At 42.0% G+C, this 17,669-nt stretch overlaps 1 protein-coding gene across 1 annotated transcript in view; it reads right to left on the reverse strand.

Annotated features, from left to right (window-relative positions):
- The window catches only part of LOC126175453 (28S rRNA (cytosine-C(5))-methyltransferase), an 87,218-nt gene that overhangs the window by 19,402 nt on the left and 50,147 nt on the right, over positions 1-17,669 (reverse strand). The window lies entirely within an intron of this gene.

A 17,669-nucleotide genomic window follows, 5' to 3' on the forward strand; every position in this document is an offset into this window, starting at 1 on the left:
GTCTACAACACCTAAATAAATAAAATTTTGTATTTGTGGGGATCCACATCTTCCAGATGCTTAATAAACATACACATGATCCATAGTAAACTGTAATGTGATGTTTATTTAATCGCGCAGTTAGCTAATTTAGACGAAGTGCCATTGTCAAGTATATTTGTAACATCCGTATTTCAGAGTATGATCTTAAAAGATGTCACTGCAGTGTGGATTCTTTCATAAAATGACAGAATACGGAGACTTTTTACTTTTAATTAAAAGTGATTTGAAAAGGACAAGAAATTCAGATGTTACAAATGTGGTCGACAAAGATGGTCAGTCGAAATTAACTATTTGCACGATTAAATAAACATTGCGTTACACCCTATGACAAACCGTGTATACAATTATCAACCTAAATAAATACTTTAAAACCTATTCCATAGGGCTCGATGGAAATATAATTGATACCAGTGTGTCCATCCTTGTACTGTTTCATTTGTTAATGAAATGAGGAAAAAATTGATTGTCTGCAGACTATCCTATGTCCCCTGCTCTCTCTTATTTGATGCTCATGATCCCACTATGAACTACACCTGGAAGGAAGAAGAATTGCTGCACGGTCTATCTCGGACATGGGTTCTCCAAATTCAGTCAACAGATTTTTGTGATGACAATGTCATGTTTCTTCCAAAGATTTCCCTGTAGCTCCTTAAGCACCCCCATTACACTTTTGTGTGGGATGAAGTAACCTGCAACAGTCCTAGCAGAATATGTCTGCATTTCTCCCATGCTTACTTTGTAAGGACTCCAAATGCTGGAACAGTACTCTGTGTCATAGAGCTGTTTTTTTGTTTTTGTTTTTTTTTTTTTAAAAAGGAACTTCAACTTTTTTTATGAATGCAGTCTAGACTGTAACATCAAGGCATGTCTTTGGCTAGGACAATTTAGCTGAGCACGTGGATTTCTTAATTATCAATGCAGATAAAGTGAGCTACAGGAACTACTGCAAAATTCTAGACAAAGTGAATGCCCATACGTACGGGTTTACAGGACAAAATTAGTCAGTTGTGTAATATAACCAAAATTATGTGTAGTGAAATACGTGGGACAGACAGTCAGCAAGCCCTTCAATACTGTCCTTAATTTTAAATCACAATGAAATTAAGGGTAATTGGGGTACTGTAAAGACCTTTGATGAACATTTTCCAAGTGTCTCTAAAAAGGCGGGTTGTGAGTAGCTCTTGATGAGATAATGGTTACCTTCAAACAAGTAGTTTCCATTATTTGAGATGAAATGATTGTATCTCCTACAACCAATTAATAACTACAGAGAACTACCTTGTTCTTAGAAAACAAAAATTCATGCCCACCTGACTGTCTTGAGTAAATTACTCAAAACTAAATTACAGCAATTTTTGGTGAACTGCTTTACTACTTTATTGATGACTTTGCAAATGTAAGTTTTCCAATAAACAATTCTGATAAATTCATGTTTCTTTCACATGTTGATGTAAGCACAGCAGTATATTGTAGGATGACAGCACCTTTTGTCAGTCCTGAATCCATTGACATGAGCTCCAACACCTGTTGATGCACCAGAGTCAGCTCGGGCAACTGTGGAGATTCCTTCTCCTCCGCTGCCTCTGACACCGCTCGTTGCCGGCCTTTTCGCAGCAGCCTCTGCACTGGGCTGATGTTAGCCCAAGTCACTGTGCAGACACCTTCACATCTCCTGCCCCCCCCCCCTCCCAAAACCAGCCATGGCTGTAGATGACTCTGCACCCGCTGCCACCACCTCCTGCACCACAGCTCTCTTGTTGTTATCCTAGACGATGCTGGCCCTGTTACAGACAGTCCTATCACTGGCAATGCCGGCCCTTCCATTGGCAGCCTTATCACCACCATCCCTAGCATGGGTGGCCTTGGTGCCATTGCCTCTGGTTTGACTGCTACTGACCCCACTGCCATCATAGGTGTCCCTGCTTCATCCTACACCTAGTTTCCTGTGTCTCTTGGGCTTGCTGTGCATACATGCTTCAGCTGGGCTTGCTGTGGGTTGCTACTTCTGTTGCTGTGGTTTGGTTTTGACTATCCTGGAAATTTCACCACCTCAGGCAATGGGCGATGACCGATGACAGCCCCCCATCCCGGTACCCGGTTGGTCTTTTACTATGCTGATCCTGTCTGTCTATCCATCTATGATTTTTCACGTCCCCAGTCAAGGTGGCCTTTTGACAGCTGCATTACGCATCACATGCCTCACCATCATGTCAGCACTGTTTTCTTATAGCCAGCCACAGTTGAGGAAGTGTCATGGTTATTGGTCGGCATTGCCTGCCAATGCCATTTCCAGCTCTCCATTCCTGGGGTGCCTTCTCGTGGCAGCAGCTGCTTCACCTTTGAGCTGGCTGCACCATGTATTTTAAGGGAGAGGGATATAGTATAGGCCTAGGACTATACTGCTCTGCAAACCAGGAAAGTATTATGGACTGCCACCTCTCCAGGAGGATCACATAGACATAATTGACCAAGCTGTTTACAAACCTAACCTCATATGGCTTAGGTTGTTTACACTGTACCTTCCAATAGCTTCCACAATGTCTGGCGGTTCCAATCTCGTTGGCAGGCAGTGTTCATATTGTGATAGAGAGCACTGTAGTCAGAGATCCCTTTCTCATGCCACATCATGAGTCCATCCAGCACTGCTGGTATCCCTCTGCTGGAGAGTATTCAGGCCACCGCTGGACCTTGCTGTGGCCAGTAGCTCTCATCTTGGATCCACCAGCAACCCTCTGATTGGAATTGCTGCCCACCATAAAGCACCTGTTACCGGCACTATGCACAACCACTGTCTGCTGATCCCAGGTGCCAGGCCTCACTGAATGTCATTCCATGGGTGACCACAATCATTGAGACATCAGTTCTGATAACTGCTTACACCTGACATCCCTGAAGCATCGTAAACCAGCCTGTAACTACTGTCACTGAGCCATCACCTCTGACACCCGCCAATACCTGATGTTCCAGAAGCATTGTTGGCCCATGAACAGCTATTGTCTTCGAGTTACACCTCTGATACCCACCCACCCCCGACATCCCTGAAGCCTTTCATACTTGAGGGCATACTTTATGTGCCAGGTTGGATCATCCTCGGATCTTTCTGCTGTGGATTTCATCATGTAGGTGCAGCCCAGGAAATATCTATGAGTGACACTTCTATGTGTACTCAAATTGTATGGACATCAATTCACAGACTTTATAATTGAGTTCTATCTCTTATAACTGTAATAAACAGTTGTTGTGGCACCTGTACTTTTTGTTGGTAGTCTGTTGCACTGCTTGGCCACAGACACAAAAATCTACGCAATGTATTGTAACGAAATTGTCAGCAACCAAATAAATATACAAGCAGTTTTACAAGTCATATTACATGTTAAAGCATGCCAATATTATGAGGAGGATAGATTACTACTCACTTTATAGTGGAGATACTGAGTCGCTCATAGGCACAACAAAAAGAATGCCAAACAAGTAAGCTTTTGGCCAAGAGACCTTCACTGGAATCAGACCCCCCCCCCCCCCCCCCCCCCACACACACACACACAGACCGACCACAGTCTCTGGCTGCTGAAGCTAGGTTATGAGCAACAGCACATGATGGGAGAAGCAATCTTGGTGGGGGGCTGCTTGTGAGAGATACAAAGACAAGGTGGAGAGAAGGAGGGCACCTACCTGCAGTTGGCAGTTGGGAGGTTAGACAGAGGGCAGGAGTAGGGGGAGGGTGGGGGAGGGGGGGAATGGGGTCAGGGAAAGGGATAGGTGGGTAAAGAATAATGACTAATGAAAATTGAGGGAAGGAGAGTTATGGAAACATAGGGTATACTACAGGGAGATTTCCCATTTCCCATCTGTGCAATTCAGAAAATCTAAGTGTTAGCAGGAAGGCAATAAACTGTGAAGAAATCACTGAAATGATGAATGTCATATTGGGGTACTGTGTTCAGCAACTGGGTGGTCCAGCTGTTCCAAAGTAACAGTTTGTCGGTAGCCATTCAGGTGGACAGGCAACTTGTTGGTTGTCTTACCAACACAGAATGCAGTACAGTGGCTGGCAGCTTAGCTTGTAGGTCACATGACTGGTTTCACAGGTATCCATGCCTTTGATGGAACAGGTGATGCTTGTGACCAGACTGGAGTAGGTAGTGGTGGGAGGATGTATGGGACAGATCTTGCATCTATGTCTATTGCAGGTATATGAGCCATGAGGCAAGGGGTTGGGAGCGGGGGTTGTATAAGGGTGGACGAGGATGTTGTGTAGGTTCAGTGGACAGTGGAATACCACTGTGGGAGGGGTGAGAAGGGTAGTGGGTAGGACATTCTTGATTTCAGGACATGATGTGAAGTAGTTGATGCCCTGGGAGAGAATGTGATTCAGCTGCTCCGGTCTTGGGCGGTACTCAGTCACGAGGGGAATGCTTCTCTGTGGCCAGGCAGTGGGATTTTGGGAGATGGTGGTGACAGTAGAGATAAGGCAGTGGAGATGTGTTTTTTGTACATGGTAGGGAGGTAATTACAGTATGTGAAGGCGTCAGTGAGACCCCTGGTATAGTTTGAGAGGGGACTGCTCGTCACTATGGATGTGACGGCCACAGTTGGCTGTATGGAAGGGACTTCTTGGTATGGAATGTGTGGCAGCTGTCAAAGTGAAATTATTGGTAACCACCAGGAATAAGTCTACTTCAACAGCTACCACCCATTCCATACCAAGAAGTCCCTTCCATACAGCCTAGCCACCTGCTAATGACAAGCATCCCTCTTGAAACGTACCAAGGATCTCACTGAGGCCTTCACAGATCATAATTACCCCCTCCCCCCAAAACAGATCTCCGGTGCCTTATCTCTCTAGTCACTCACCACCTCCCAAAGTTCCACCTTCTGGCTAAAGAGGAGCATTCCCCTCGTCGTGACTCAGTACTCCCCCCCCCCCCCAAGGACTGGAGCAACTGAATCACATTCTCTGCCATGGTTTCAACTACCTCCATTGTGCACTGAAGTCAGGAATGTCCTACTCTCTATCTCTGGCACCCCTCCCATAGTAGTATTCCACTGCCCACCAAACCTACGCAGTATCTTCGTCCATCCCTACACAACCCTGCTCATGAGCTCCCTTGCCTCATGGCTAATCTCTCTATAATAGACCTCTATGCAAGATCTGTCACACACATACTCCCACTACCATCCACTCTAGCCTGATCACAAACATAACCTATCCCATCAAAGGTATGGCTACCTGCAAAACCAGTCATGTAACCCTACAACCTAAGCTGCAACTACTGTGCTGCATTCTATGTGGGTATGACAACCAACAAGCTGTCTGTCAGCATGAATGGCCACTGACAAACTGTCGCAAAGAAACAGCTGGGACCATCCAGTTGCTTAGCATGCTGCTCACCTAGATACCATGATGTTCTTAATTTCAATGACTGCTTCACAGCCTGTGCCATCTGGATCCTTCTTACCAAGACCAGATTTTCTAAAATGCAGAGGTGGGAACTCGCCTTGCAATATTTCCTACATTCCCGCAACTCTCCTGGCCTCCTCCTTCATTAAACATTATCCTTTTACCCACCTATCCCCTTCCATGTTCTCATTCCAGCACTAGACAACCCTCTATTCCACCAGCACACACAATCTTTACTTCTCTCCATCCCTGTATGGCTCCACAAGCAGCACTTTACCATTCCCCACCCCTACCCTGCTATCCCTCCCCGCCCCAGCCTCCTTCTCTCCACCCAGATTGCTTCTAACACCATGTGCTGCTGCTCACAGTCTGGCCTCAGCACCCAGAGGCTGTGGTTGTGTGTGTGTGTGTGTGTGTGTGTGGTAGAGGTTCCAATGAAGGTATTTTGGCTGAAAGCTTACTTATTTGACAGTTTTTTTGTAGTCATCTTATCTGTGACTCAGCATCTCTGTCCTTTTCATAATACTGTCATTATTTCCATCCTGGATTTTCCAATGTTAAAATGTGTGTTTGATTATCTGACTACAGAAATAGTATTTTTCTCTTTTGAATGTAATGGCTGACCACATGGAGAATGTGTGATGCCTCTGAAGACAGGCTGCACTGACAAATACCTGGTCACAAGCTGTGGTGTGGCGAAGACCACTGTCCCTCAGAGCAATGTTCATGTCATAACTTTATGTTAATGGAATTGGATAAATAGAGTCCAGTTTATCAGATAAGCTTGTTCATTTTAATATATACATCTTACATTAATAAATTTTCTTGTATCTTGAAACCTATGAAAACTAGTTGATATAGATTTTAATATATAGAATTCTATGAAATAGAGGGAAATTGATTTTGTTCGAAGAACATATTTTAATTTTTGTTATATACTGTAGCCTGAAGAGGAGTTGATGGGCCATATGAACAAAAGGTTGTGAATATTCAGGCAACTGAAGACAATTTTAAGAGAAAAGAATTTGGTTTAGTATTTTTGAATCGTATATAGGAGTTCTATGCTTTTCAGCAGTGGTTTAATGAGTGCTATTGATGACAGATATACACTGATAAACCAGAACATTATGGCTACTTTCTTAATAGATGGTATGTGCACCTTTGGTATGGATAACAGCTGCAACGCATTGTGGCATGGAAGCAATGAGGCCTTGGTAGGTCACTGGAGGGAGTTGGCACTAAATCTGCACTCACAAGTCACCTAATTCCCATAAATTCTGGGGAGGGGAGGTGATGAGCTCTGGCACCATGTTCGATCACATCCCAGATGCGTTCAATAAGGATCACATCTGGCGAGTTGGGGGCAGCACGCTCTAATGTGTTCCTCGAACCAACTCGTCACGCTCCTGGCATCGTGTATTATCTTGCCAGGGAGTATGATACTCCCGGGTGCCTTGCACAAGCTCCACTGGACCCATGGATGACCATGTGAATGTTCCCCAGAGCATATTGGAGCCACTGCCAGCTTGTCTCCATCCCGTCACATTAGGTGTCAAGGAGCTGTTCCCTTGAAGATGACTGATTTGCTCCCTCGCATTGGCATGATGAAGAAGGTACTGGGATTCACCAGACCACGCAATGCTCTGCCACTGTGCCAAAATCCACTGCCAGTGGTCACATGCCCATTTCAGTCGTAGCTGCCAATGTCATGGTGGTACAAGCATAGGTCATCGGCTGTCGAGGTCCATCATTAGGAGTGTTCGGTGCACTGTGTGTTCAGACACATTTGTACTCTGACCAGCAGTAAATTCTGATGTTAGTTCCACCACAGTTTGCCGCCAAACCCCATGATGTCTGGACATGGTTTCACCTCGGTTTCGCCACATATTGAAGACAATAACCACAGCACTCCTTGAACACCCGACAAGTCATGGAGTTTCCGAAATGCCTGTGTCAAGCCTCCAGGCCATCACAATCTGCCCTCGGTCAAACTCAGATAGATCGCGTGTCTTCCTCATTCTATACACTGACAGCACGCTCACTGATACCACAGGCACTGTGCCTGTGTCTGACTAGCAGCCATTCCTCTCCAGGTGATGCTGCTATCACCTGGATGGGTTTATATCAATAATAGGTCATGGTCATAATGTTCTGGCTGATCATTGTATTAGAAATTTATCGCGGTTGTCACCCCTGCTCTATGTATCCTATTGTCTTTCCCTTCTCACACTGCACAAAGTCAAACATGCAATATCAAAATGGTAATTAATATCATCAGTCAATGAAAAATTTTGATACAAAGCAGAAAATACAGAACTCTGATTGACATGCTTTGCTGTCTGAATTGTTATATGGTGTTCAACAAAACCGGAAGAGAGAAAATATAATAAGTAAAAATTATGATATGATGACAGCACAGGAACATGCATAAAATAAAAAATGCAACTGGAAGGTGTCAAGTTCTTTCTATTGTTTACACGTATTAAGGTGCATTTACCCACATTTAGACAGAGCCATCTATCACTGTACCAAGCAAAAATACAGTCCAAGAAGTTCTGCATTCCCTCACAGTTTGCAATCATAGTTTCCTGTGGACAACAGTAACATTAGCAGATAATCTGTGTGGTATTTGTACATATATTATTGTACTGATAAGTGTGTGCTGCCAATAAACTGTTTATGAGTATTGAGAACGTTACAGTCCTATTATACTTCCTTGGGGCACACATGATGTTACATTCATTTCTGTGGAAGATTTGTCATCCAGTACAATATACTGGATTATAAAAGTCAAAAATTTTTTGAGGTAATGAATACTGCCTCACATATATTTTTCTGAAAGCCAATTATGCTAAACTCTCCTTGGAGACAAGAAATTCAATAAACAAGTCTTTCAATTATTTTTTCTCCTAAAATCTCCTGTTGTACACTTACAATGTATACATCTTAAAACATCTATTTTGGCAAGAAACACTACCTGACAAAAAGAGTGAAGCACCCAGAAGACATGTTCAGAAGTTAATGTAACTTTGTGCTTGTACAGGCCATCAGTATCTACATAAATGATTAGAGTTGCAGCTGTTTGACAAATGGCACAGCCACCGGAGGGCATTAGTGTTATTGTGTTTACTGTTGTTGCTACTTATACATGATTAATTGACAGCTCATCCAGTAAACAGGTGTTTAAATATAAGTGTTAAAACTATTAAATATAAAACTAAATGAAAAGCCCCGTTGTCTGCTGTAGTTGTATTTATTTAAGTCGATTATAGACCGATACAACTGGCTTCACAACTTTTAAGCTGCATTTTCTGGTGTATATCTGACCAATTTTTTTAAAATTAATACTTTGATAATAAGTAATTGAAGTTATATGAGACATAAAAGTACTGAATGAATAGACAAATATGGAAAAAATATTACACATCAAGTTAGGAAACTAAGTGTGGATCACATATGCCCCACAGAGGACTAGTCAACAGATCATGTTTAAGGACAATATTTTTTCCAAATTACATTGTGAATAGACTAAATAAGTGTGCTCATATGTTAGCACATTCAGCCAAGTGCGTTATGACTTTCTGTTTATGTGCAGAAATCCACAAGTCATATGCGAAAAAAGACAGAACTAATAAGGTGCTGTATATGGCACACTGGAAGTTAGCTAGTATGATTAACATTAGGACCTTTGATGCAGTGTGTGAGCATGTGAATGGATGCGTCAATAGATTAAGGTACAGACTTTCTCTGGTTCATCAAAAGAAACTACAAAACTTACGTTATCAAAGTAGGGAACCTCACAATCCCAGCACTCCTCAAAGCATGTTTCAATTTGACTTTCCACATTTGTAACCTAACTGACATTAGACTCATTACCTGCAAAAGATGGCTACCTGAGAAAGAATTAGCACATAATACCACTAAGCTGTTATCCCAATTCTGTTGCACACTCCTTAGCTCCCACAGATGGCATTCTACTTTCAACTGCCCAAAGAAATGTAACGGCCATTAAAATTAATGCGGTAAATGGTACACATTCAACAGCAAGAGGTTGGTCCACATGGGTATTCGGAGTCAGTCTCAGAAAACACTGCTCTATGCACCATTACTAAAAAACTAAATGATCATAGAGCAATCATAATAAGGGCACATAAGGCTAAACTGAGTACTGCCATGAAGGACAATGAATATATAGACAAAGTACAGGATTTCTTTGAAGAAAACAACATTTCTTGCTGCAGATCTGATCCAACAGCAAAGTTTTTGGCCCAATTGAAAAAACACGCAGTTCATTTCATCTTCTCAAAATAGATCTCTCATATCTATGAATCCACAAGCACACAGTTTAAGAGTGGTAATCAAGTTACATAAGGAAGGTCTTCCAGCACATACGTTCGTCAATGTCAGAAAAGTCAGAAACGTTATTAGCCAAATATTTTAACAGGCGTTATGTATACCCATCTAGCTTTTCACTACACAATCATGTAAATGTAATTTCCATTTTAAACAATTTGAACATTCCCAAAGATGCCAACACAGCATCTTCAGATATTAAAAATATGTATATCAATGTACCTACAGATCGACTCCAGAATATTATTGCGGAAAATCTGCATACTCATAACAATCGTCCACCTGACAAAATTAATGAAATGCTGAAGTTATTAGGAATTGTTTTTAATTATAATGACTTAAAGTTGGAGACTCTTCTTTCATTCAAAAACAGTGACTAGCAAAGGGTTCTCCTTTGTCTTCCTGCCTGGCAAACATTTTTCTGATGAAGTTTGAATATGATTTTGTGCAAAAGCACTCATCTCACAATGTGGAAATCCTTGGGTGGTTTCGTTACATTTATGATGTTCTCTTACTATATAAAGGGACCAATGAGTTTTGCATTTCCTTAGGGTACCACCTGAATTCACAGCATTCTGGTATTTAATTTACAAACAAACACAGTGTTAATGGCACACGCCATTACCTTGATCTCTTATTCACATTAAGAAACAGTACTTTTGTTTTTGATAGTTATGGAATCTGTCAAACACTGACACTGTGCTCTATCGTTCTTCTAATCATCCCATGAAATATCAAGAGACTGTCTTTCGTTCACTTCTCTGCCATCTCCAACAAGTCCCCCTAAACCCCTTGGCCTTTGACTGGAAGTACCAGGTTATACAAAGTATTTCACTTGCTAATGGTTACAATACAAATTTTGTTCACAATATTAATAAGGAAGTATTGAACAAGACAAGTTCTTCCAATAACTACTCCATGTTTTCTACCACTTTATCACCTGTTAGATAGGACAACAAGAACTACTACGGCAATCCCTACTATGGTCCCTTTTCAGGGGTGGGGCAGGGGGGGATAATCCTGCAGAATTTAGGCGCTAAGCGTAGACACACGGAACAGTCAATCAGGAACCTACATAAGAACACAGGGGTTTGTTCAATTTCCTGTAATGGCTCTTCTCAAAAGTGCATTGGGCAAATGGGTAGATGTTTTGAAATTTGCTTTGAATGACATCTCAATGTGAGTAGTTCAAAATCCATGCCAACATCTCACTTATGTGGTAATCAACATTCTATTTCAGATCTCCACGATAACCTGGAGATACTACATAAAGAGAGAAAGGGCGATTTTTAAATGTAATTGAGGAGATATAAAATCCGTAAGGCAGTCTGCTGATAATACTGTCAATGGAGTTAAGGCACCAAGTTTTGTTGGCCAATTTTGACTATTTGAATTTTTGAAGTTAGAGGTCTCATCTAACTAGTCTGTTAGGTTATTAGAGCTTTTCTATGTTAATATTCATGTTTACTCCCACACTCTGGTCCACTTAGAGGTCATCTGATCCATTTAATATATACACTATTTTAACGATTCAGAAAGTAGTAGTTCATCTCAGTAACATTACTTATATTAGTATTATCCAGGTTCATTTTTATGTACTACAGAGAGTCAAGTCTAATAGTTCACATTGTGACTGCAATTCTTCAGCAGTTCCATTTCTGACTACTAATTCTATTCTATCATTTTTAGACACAGCATTCATCACTGATGATTGTTTTTTCTTTATGAATTGTGATGGTTTTTTATCAATGGAGAAGGGATGAAAACTTTGCCTAGCTACGAGATAAGTTACTCTGGCACATTCTGTAACTACTCCCTATAACACATGACATAGTGTTTGTATGTAACCTTCACATCATATGAAATTACAAATCTTATTCATTAAATATGTGTAGACCCAACCTTTGTGGGGCATATGTGATCCACACCTAGTTTCCTAACTAGAGGCATAATACAATGAAGCACCAAATAAACTGGTATAGGCATGCATATTCAAATACAGAGATGTGTAAACAGGCAGAATACGGCACTGCAGTTGGCAATGCCTATGTAAGACAAGTGTCTGCCGTAGTTGTCAGATTAGTTACTGCTGTTACAATAGCAGGTTATCAAGATTTTAGTGAGTTTGAACGTGGTGTTATATAGTTGGCGCATGAGCAATGAGAGACAGCATCTCTAAGGGAGCGACGAAGTGGGGATTTTCCCATATGATCATTTCACGAGTGTACCATGAATATCAGGGAATCTGGTAAAACATCAAATCTCTGAGATCACTGTGGCTGGAAAACGTTCCTGCAAGAAAGGGACCAATGACAGCCAAAGAGAATCACTGAATGTGACAGAAGTGCAACCCTTCCACAAATTGCTTCAGATTTCAATGATGAGCCATCAACATGTGTCAGTGTGTGAACCATTCAATGAAACATCATCAATATGGGCTTTCAGAGCCGGTTGGTTGGTTGGTTTGGGGGATTAAAGGGACCAGACTGCCACGGTCATCGGTCCCTTGTTCCAAAATTTCAAACACCCACACAGAATAAAAATGAACAATGAAAAAGACAGCGGACGACACAGGAAAAGAAAGACTTAGACAGAGACCAGACAAAACGAATTAAAAGCACACAGAGTGTGACAGTGGTTGGCCGACCATAGAGACAAAAAAGGAAAAGCCAACTATCGAGAAACACATTAAGAACTCAGTCTAAAATCGTAGGCCAAAGGCCAGACTCAACACAAAAAAAGACAAACACTTAGATTAACTGATAAAAGCCCCCTGCCCGAATAAAACGCAAAACTAAGCCTACCATGGCAGTGTCATCAGTTAAAAGAGCAGGTAGCGTATCAGGCAGCGCAAATGTCTGCCTGAGCACAGCGAAAACGGGACAGGCCAACAAAATGTGGACCACCGTCAAAGCCGCCCCACAGCGACATAGAGGCAGGTCCTCACGGTGCAGTAAAGATCTGTGCATCAGCCAGGTGTGGCTAATGCGGAGCCGACAAAGGACAACTGAGTCCCTGCGAGTGGCTCACATGGATGACCGCCAGACAGTCATCGTCTCCTTGATAGCACGGAGTTTATTGGGTGTGGTCAGATCACGCCATTCAGCGTCCCAAAGCGTGAAAACTTTGCGGCATAAGACAGCTTGCAAATCAGTCTCCGGGAGGCCAATGTCCAGAGTTGGTTCACTGGTGGCCTGTTTGGCCAGGCGGTCAACATGTTCATTGCATCATTGAATCAAAAGGTCGATGGCGGAGTACGTGCCATGTGCCCCACTGATATGTGTGAAGGCATCAAAATTTAAAATGGAAAGGCCGAGCTGTGTCAAGACATTCTCAACGGTGGCGCCTCGACCTGTTGCCACTGACCCACCCCACAGAGGGTTATGGGTGTTGAAGACACCCAGTAACAGGAAAGGTGGCGGTAATTGGGCTATCAGCGCAACCAGGATATGCCGTGGGACATCACCATCTGGTGGAAGATAAAGACTGCAGACAGTAACAGCCTGTGGTGTCCACGCCCGAACAGGTGTCCACCCCCGAACAGCGACAGCCTCTAAAGGTGTTTGTAGAGGGACAAACTCGCTGCGAAGGGAGTGAAGGACATAGATGCAGATGCCACCAGATACCCTTTCATAAGCTGCCCGGTTCCTATAATATTCCCGATAGTCACAGAGGGTGGGGGTTCGCATTGCCGGAAACCAAGTTTCTTGTAGAGCAATACAGAGGAAAGGGTGAAGGCTGAGAAGCTGTCGGAGCTCAGCTAGGATTCTTACATTGTGACTTAGTGGCTTAGTTATTTTTTTCAACCTCTGACAATAATTATTGTTGTTCTTTTTTCTGATTCCCTGCTTCATTTTCAATGCTGTTTTATAAGTAATATATATGTACTGATCCCCATGAACCATGGACCTTGCCATCAATGGAGTGGCTTGTGTGCTTCAGCAGTACAGATAGCCATACTGTAGGTGCAACCACAATGGAAGGATGGTTGTCAGACAAATGTGTGGTCCCTAAAGAGGGGCAGCAACCTTTTCAATATTTGCATTAGCAATGGTCTGGATGATTGACTGATCTGGCTTTGTAACTTAACCAGAATGGCCTTGCTGTGCCGCAAATGGCTGAAGAAAAGGGCAAACTACAGTCGTAATTTCTCCTGAGGGTATACTGCTCTACTACATGGTTAAATGATGATGATGTCCTCCTGGGTAAAATATTCCAGAGGTAAAATAATCTCCCATTTGGATCTCCAAGCAGAGACACTCAGTAGGATGCCGTCAATGGGAGAAACAAAACTGACATTCCACAGTCCAGAGCGTGGATAGTTAGGTCCTTAACGGGACAAGTGTGTTAGAAAGTTTGTTGTTGTGTTGTGGTCTTCAGTCCAGAGACTGGTTTGATGCAGCTCTCCCTGCTACTCTATCCTGTGTAAGCTTCTTCATCTCCCAGCACCTACTGCAACCTACATCCTTCTGAATCTACTTAGTGTATTCATCTCTTGGTCCCCCTCTATGATTTTTACCCTCCACGCTACCCTCCAATACTAAATTGGTGATCCCTTGACCCCTCAGAACATTTCCTACGAACTGATCCCTTCTTCTAGTCAAGTTGTGCCAAAAAATTTCTCTTCTCCCCAATTCTATTCAATACCTCCCCATTAGTTATGTGATCCACCCATCAAATCTTCAGCATTCTTCTGTAGCACCACATTTCAAAAGCTTCTATTCTCTTCTTGTCCAGACTATTTATCGTCCATGTTTCACTTCCATACATGGCTACACTCCATACAAATACTTTCAGAAACGACTTCCTGACACTTAAATCTATACTCGATGTTAGCAAATTTCTCTTCTTCAGAAACGCTTTCCTTGCCATTGCCAGTCTACATTTTATATCCTCTCTACTTCGACCATCATCAGTTATTTTGCTCCCCAAATAACAAAACTCCTTTACTACTTTAAGTGTCTCATTTCCTAATCTAATTCCCTCAGCATCACCCGACTTAATTCGACTACATTCCATTATCCTTGTTTTGCTCTTGTTGATGTTCATCTTATATCCTCCTTTCAAGACACTATCCATTCCGTTCAACTGCTCTTCCTAGTCCTTTGCTGTCTCTGACAGAATTACAATGTCATTGGCGAACCTCGAACTTTTTATTTCTTCTCCATGGATTTTAATACCTACTCCGAATTTTTCTTTTGCTTCCTTCACTGCTTGCTCAATATACAGATTGAATAACATCGGGGAGAGACTGCAACCCTGTCTCACTCCCTTCCCAACCACTGCTTCCCTTTCGTGTCCCTCGACTCTTGTAACTACCATCTGGTTTCTGTACAAATTGTGAATAGCCTTTCGCTCCCTGTATTTTACCCCTGCCACCTTCAGAATTTGAAAGAGAGTATTCCAGTCAACATTGCCAAAGCTTTCTCTAAGTCTACAAATGCTAGAAACGTAGGTTTGCCCTTCCTTAATCTAGCTTCTAAGATAAGTCGTAGGGTCGGTATTGCCTCATGTGTTCCAACATTTCTATGGAATCCAAACTCATCTTCCCCAAGGTCGGCTTCTACTAGTCTTTCCATTCGTCTGTAAAGAATTCACATTAGTATTTTGCAGCTGTGACTTACTAAACTGATAGTTCGGTAATTTTCACATCTGTCAACACCTGCTTTCTTTGGGATTGGAATGATTATATTCTTCTTGAAGTCTGAGGGTATTTCACCTGTCTCATACATCTTGCTCACCAGATGGTAGAGCTTTGTCAGGACTGGCTCTCCCAAGGCTGTCAGTAGTTCTAATGGAATGTTGTCTACCGTATTTAATCGAATCTAAGCCGCACTTTTTTTCCGGTTTTTGTAATCCAAAAAACCGCCTGCGGCTTAGAATCGAGTGCAAAGCAAACAGAAGTTCTGAAAAATGTTGGTAGGTGCCGCCACAACTAACTTCTGCCGTCGAATATATGTAGCGCTACACAGGCATGCTTTGTAAGCACAAAGATAAATACTGGCGCCAAAACCTCTGCGTCAGTTAATAAATTTTAACAAAAAAAAGGTGGAAGATGAGCTTTTTTTCTCCGCCCCAAGTTTCGACCACTGCATTTTCATACATTATCCAACAAAGTAAATACAAATTCCGTATTGTTCATCTTCGAATGTAGCGGAATTTCAATGTACTATGAAAATCCGACTGGCAAGACTGGGATGTTTGTCAATATGGCCAACTCTACGTTCTGAATTTTTTCCTACCTGTGAGAAGAGATGGTTGCTAATAGGAACCTGATGAAATGTGAATCACATGCAGTATTCTCTTCACCATAAAAATAATACGAATATAAACATTTTGCCATGTATTCTTTCATGTTTGCTGCTACCTGATTTAAATCCTGTCTGCGTAATAAACTACGAAACTAGAGTGAGACAACAGCAAACGCGGAAGAATATACGTATCGTGTCATGCTTATATTCGTGTTATTCTTATGCCTAATAGTGATACAGTCAGAAACGAACCACGGCAACTGACTAGATTTTTAAATCTAAGATGACTAATTTCTGTGCAGAATTTGATGTACTAAAGAAGCGGCCACAAAGATTTTCAAACGGAGAAAAATTTTCGTTGATCATTATCAAAGAAAGCAGCGCTGTAAGTAACAACAAATAGCAGTCTCTTGCCATTGTTTCGCTAATGAGATGATTCCTCACTTCTTCTTCTTAATTGTAAGCGCGGTAGCGTGCACAAAAGGAAGTCATGCCACGAGCGGCGACAGGCCGTTAACACACACTATCAGAATGCGACAAACAATGCATGACACAGTACAGTAATGCATTTTCAGCTTAGAGTGACGTAAACACCTACAACAAAGAAAACGACAATTATCAGATCAAAGCAATCGATTCAAACCAGACGAAGCGCATGAAAAAGGAAGGGTACCTGTATAAATACGGACGGAGCGCCTGACGCATAGCAATGGCTACCTGGTAAAGCTTAACTGCTAAGCTTACGACTCTAACCAAACTACTGTGGCTGTATCGTCATTCATTCGACCTAAATTGTGTTTCACATTACAATGGAACAACTTTGTTTCGATTTGGAGGTGCGGCCTAAAACTTTCCTCTCCCCTTGAATTTCGAGTCTCAAATTTCAGGTGCGGCTTAGATTCGGGAATTTTTTTTTTTCATTTATTTCGAGTCTCATTTTTCAGGTGCGGCTTAGATTCGAGTGCGGCTTAGATTCGAGTAAATACGGTACTCCCTGGGCCTAGTTTTGACTTAGGTCATTCAGTGCTCAGTCAAACTCTTCACACAGTATCATATCTCCCATTTCATCTTCATCTACATTCTCTTGCATTTCCATAATATTGTCATTAAGAACATCACCCTTGTATAGACCCTCTATATACTCCTTCCACCTTTCTGCTTTCCCTTCTTTGCTTAGAACTGGGTTTTCATCTGAGCTCTTGATATTCATACAAGTGGTTCTCTTTTCTCCAAAGGTCTCTTTAATTTTCCGGTAGGCAGTATCTGTCTTACCCCTAGTGAGATATGCCTCTAAATCCTTATATTTGTCCTCTAGCCATCCCCAGTTAGCCATTTTTGAGACATTTGTATTCCTTTTTCCCAGCTTCATTTAATGCATTTTTATATTTCTCCTTTCATCATTTAAATTCAATATCTCATCTGTTACCCAAGGATTTCTACTAGCCCTCGTCTTTTTACCTACTTGATCCTCTGCAGCCCTGCAGCCAGGCGACTAGCGCGAGGTTTGGTGTTCTCGTAAAGATAAGTTATTTTAGATTATAAAACATATAGATTAGTACTGATTACGTGGTAAATAAGTGTATTGGTGTGCCGTTTAAGTGTACCATTAAAGGTTTCAATTT

The sequence above is a fragment of the Schistocerca cancellata genome, chromosome 3, assembly GCF_023864275.1.
Source record: "Schistocerca cancellata isolate TAMUIC-IGC-003103 chromosome 3, iqSchCanc2.1, whole genome shotgun sequence".
NCBI lineage: Eukaryota > Metazoa > Arthropoda > Insecta > Orthoptera > Acrididae > Schistocerca > Schistocerca cancellata.